Source organism: Wasmannia auropunctata, unplaced genomic scaffold, assembly GCF_000956235.1.
Source record: "Wasmannia auropunctata unplaced genomic scaffold, wasmannia.A_1.0 LD335594.1, whole genome shotgun sequence".
In the NCBI taxonomy this organism is placed as follows: domain Eukaryota; kingdom Metazoa; phylum Arthropoda; class Insecta; order Hymenoptera; family Formicidae; genus Wasmannia; species Wasmannia auropunctata.
Genome location: NW_012027296.1, coordinates 133856 through 138525, shown reverse-complemented (window position 1 = coordinate 138525; position 4670 = coordinate 133856). Strand labels below are relative to the sequence as shown.

Genomic DNA, 4670 nt, shown 5'->3' with positions numbered 1-4670 from the left:
GTTTATCAAGCTTCAAGTGTAGAAAGTGCTCGAGTATAATGTGCTTTGAATCTCGTGAATATTCTAAAATGTCGAAAAATAATAAATATCGTTGAAAAGGAAAATGAGTATTACATGAAAATAACTATTTGCGTCGCCAAAAATTAAAAAGTATCAACAATAACCTCTCCTATTCAAATGACAGATGTCACAAATGTTTACTGTGAATGTTGTCAAGTCGCAGATGAAATGGTTTATGTCGCGTAATATTCGTATTTTGCTGCAGTTTTATTTAAATAACTTTTAAACAAGTAAGTGGATCCAAATTAACTTTTGCACAAATATATATTAGAGTCATATTAGTATATATATACAAAATTTGATTTAATTCTTAATGCTACTTTCTCATCAAATTTGCAAATAAGTACTCCAAGACGTGATTTTATATAAGAATCAAGAGTAAATAAAAAATTTAATAACTTTTAAACTAATAAAAGAATTGCGCTTAAATTTTGCACAGTTGCTCAGATGATATTAACGGAACAATCTGTAAAATTTTTATATTTTTCGTTTAATGTTTTGAGATACATCATTACATCCTTAATGTCTAGAAAAAGCGTGTAAATTTGCAAATTAATCGGTCCATTTTTGAGATATAATGATCACGCGTTTTAAAAACCATATTTCGAGAAAAAAGCGTTTAAAGTTTTATATTCAGATTACACTACACTAATATTAAAAATTTTACTTACATTGAATCATCTACTCTAGGGCCATAAAGCAAACTCTCTGCTGAAGTGGAAGCTTCCAAAAAATTGCTTTACGATCCGATCGCAGACATGACGCAACAGATCAGATGTTTGATGCGCTCAGCGCGCTCGAACCTACTCGACTATAATTTCGTGTAACTTTTTCATCTTTTGTCGGATCGACTTAAAACTTTACAAAAACATGTTTAAGACATCATACTTTCAAAATATGTATTTAAAAAAAATCTTTTTGACCTCTCTAGGTGTATATGTCCCCTTAAGTTGTGATGCTACATACATATGTCGGACGTGTAGATTATTAAAGTGCAGAATTGACGATTTGACAAAAATGATATAAAAAGAAATAGTTCTAAAATATCAATAATTACACAACATTATTTAAAATTTGTTCATGAATTTGATTGGGATAATGTGAGAATACTGGATGAAGAAATTATTTTTAATTACCATTTAACATGAGATGATACATATAAAGAGACAATGTAACGCTTTAAATCTACAAAGCGACACCGATCTCCTTGACTCTATTTACTTCGATTCGATTCGTTGATCGTGCTATAAATTCTCTAAAAATTCCCAGTGGTCATGCTATTCCAATTGTTTTATGTCATACCACCTTGTACATAAAGTTAGATATAGGGAATCTTTACATTTTAACTCAGTTTCAAACGTCACATTATCATACAAGTTTTATCCATTTACTATTTAACTTCGATGGCGTGATTTCTCTTTATTCTTTCTTTGTGTAAATTTTGTATTTTTTAAATTTATTGCATTATTTAACTTGACAATATTATAATAATTAATTTCTTTGGACCACAGTAAACTAAAAAATTTTTAACGTATGACGCATATAACTGACGAGAACCATAATAAAGGATTATAACCAAGTCCGTTTGAAATTCATTATAATTTAGAAATTCTATTGTTACGCTGAAGAGGATCCAGATTGGAATCGAAACGTTTGTATTTTTTAATTGTATCAATATACTCACACAAAAATTTGTGCTTACAATTAATTTGTATACACATTAATTAATAGCGGTGGCTCGCATAGGCACTCACATATGTTTATTGATTTATTGATTTATTCGTTGAAGCCATTTTATGTTTATTTTAATTTATATTAGCATTAAAAATTTTCAAGAAGAAAAGTTTTGCAGTTACATGGCCAACGATCAATAGATCAATGGAAGGAAAAAAAGTCTTACAATCAGTCTCAAAAGTTATTTTTCACGAGAAGTTTTATTTTCTTAGATTTTAAGGTTAACTTATTTTAAATACAACAGAATAAATTAGATTCAAGACATTAAAGATTCAAAAGTACATTTTTCGTAACTTATTGTGTAAATTTTTATGTAATCTCGAGTCTTTGATTTCAAATTCTTTATGAGAGAATTTTATTAAGAGTGAAATATACGAGTATTGCTTTTTAAAAAGAAGAATCTTGTTGTGTTACAATGAATAGAATAATAGAAGAAGAAGCTGCATCTCAAAAATGAAGTTTTCACGAGAAGCTGTATTTTTCTTGTTTTAAAATAATAACATAAATTAGATTATCATATCTAATAGATTTCAAATTTATACTTAATCATGTATGGCGTAAATTAAATTTTTATAGTTTTGAATCTTCGCTTTTGAATTCTTCATTAGAGAATTCTTTATTAAATTTTGAATTGAAATTCTTCATTAAATTCTTCATTAAATGACGTGACATAAGTGTGGAACATTTTGCGTGTCTTTTTAGAAAGATGAGTCTTGTCTTGTCATCTGTTGTAACAATGAATAGAAGAAACTGCCACGTCTTAGAAGTAAATTGTTTATCAGAAGTATTATTTTCTTATTTTTAGATACACAATAGAAAACAAATTAGATTATTAGATATGTATTAAATATTTATAATTTAAAATCATTTCACCTATATAATTTATTGCATAAATTGAACTTGTAAGGTAAAATTATTCTGGATTACCTAAAAGGAAAAATTAATATTTTTATCCAAAAAGATATCAAAGAAGCAATAACATATTTAGTAATTATAATTAATCATAAAGAATATTTTATGGATGATTTCATTCAATTTCAGATTTTATGTTTCAATTTTAATTGAATGAAATAATGAAAATTATCCACAATTATACTTCTGATTGTGAGTTTAATTACGGATCGACTATCCGCGAAACATATTTAACTTTAACTGAGCATGATTAATTTTTTTCTTTGTGATTTATTATAAATAGAATGAAATGAGAATATTACTCTCCGAGATGATAAATCAAATTAAAAATAGTAATAGAATGCCCTTTGGAACAAACGCAGTTGTGTGGTATAAATAATATTTGTTTATTTATTATTGTATAACTTATGAGAACAAGAAATTTATTATATTTTATAAACTAATTATTATCTAGCCATTTAGCTGTTTATTATCTTCTGTAAAAGTATTTATTTTTATAGATATTGAACGTAAGACAATTCTTATAGATATTGAACTTTGAATTTTTAAAGATACAAATTGACGTCTTACATATTTTATTATTTATATAATAGTTTACTTATATAGATATCAATAAAATATGTAACGTTATTGATAGTAAACGAGAAACAATTGATGATTAAACATTTAGACAAATGCTAAAGAATCTTGAGGTATATGCGTCATTCGATGAAAAATATAATAATTATTTAAATATAATAATATGAATAATATATGTATAATCTATATAATATAATATAAATTATAAATTATTCGAAAGTGCCTACACGATCCACATTTAGTGTCCTTACCCTATAGTTCTATAAATCTTCGATTTCGAACATAGTTAGTTATAATTAAATGTTCAGATGTCACACTTAAGTTATAATTTAAATATTTACATACTTCTTGTTTACACACAAGTTAAGCTAAGCTTGCCTTAAATATGAGCCAACGTGCTCCATCCTTACATACATTTTCGATTCCAATATAATACAAGTGTGGAATATATGTTGCTTGTCTTTTCGAGAAGAACATAAGTCTTGTTGTCACATTAAGTAGAGCAACAGAGAAAGACTGTCGCATCTCAAAAATTAACCTTTGATGAAAAATTTTATTTTTTTTATTTGAAGAGAAAAAATAAATTAAATTAGTATAAATACATTCAAAACCAAGTCTTACATAATTCATTGCGTAAACTAAATTGATATATAGTGTATATAATTTTAATATTATAATTATAGTTACATAATAATATACATAGCTCTATAGTGATAATACAGTGTACGTAGTTCTGAATCTTCAATTTCGAATTCGTTATTAGAGAATCCTTCATTAAATCGTGACCTGATGACATAAGTGTGGAACATATATCGCGTGTCCTTTCGAAAAGAAGAGCCTGTCGTCGTGCGGCAATGAATCGCCGGGGGGAGGAGGGAGCGCGGAGGAAGGCGAGAGGGGTGGACGAGAGAGCAGAAGAATCTAATTGAGGGGTCGATCGCACGCGACACGTCCGCCGTGTCGACGCCGCGAATGGAGGGTCGATTATTGCCGTGACACCCGGTACACACGTAGCACTCTCGCGTGCAGTTTCCATCCCGTATGTACGTTACGTTGTACAAGTTTCGCGATAACGTGCCGTAACTATAAGATATAACTTTCGACGTAGTTTCCTGTGTCCCAACACGTACGAGCGCGTCCCCCGTACGTGTGTGCGCGGCAGGGGGGGGGGGAGGGAGAGGCGGATAGTAGAGGGTTGAAATGTGTACACAAACACACACACATACACGCATATGCTGTGCCAACAATATCGCGTGGCAGCCGGTTAACGAGGCTGCTGCGGCTACATGAGACACGATCTTACCGGACGACACAGGACGTGTGCTTCCAGTTTTGTAATTAGCGCCGATACATATTTGCATTACCGCGACGCCTTTCTCACCCCC

General features: G+C 29.8%; 2 long non-coding RNA genes across 2 annotated transcripts in view; one reads left to right on the top strand and one right to left on the bottom strand.

The window, feature by feature from the left end:
* The first annotated feature begins 219 nt into the window (after positions 1-219).
* Positions 220-986, top strand: LOC105456667. The gene is made up of 2 exons (XR_975280.1): positions 220-290; positions 751-986. It is a non-coding gene; the product is annotated as an uncharacterized LOC105456667 (long non-coding RNA).
* A 107-nt stretch (positions 987-1093) lies between these two features.
* LOC105456666 overlaps positions 1094-4670 on the bottom strand; it is a 12704-nt gene continuing 9127 nt past the window's right edge. Inside the window, exon 3 of the long non-coding RNA XR_975279.1 lies at positions 1094-1488. This is a non-coding gene — a long non-coding RNA (uncharacterized LOC105456666). The remainder of the gene's footprint in view (positions 1489-4670) is intronic.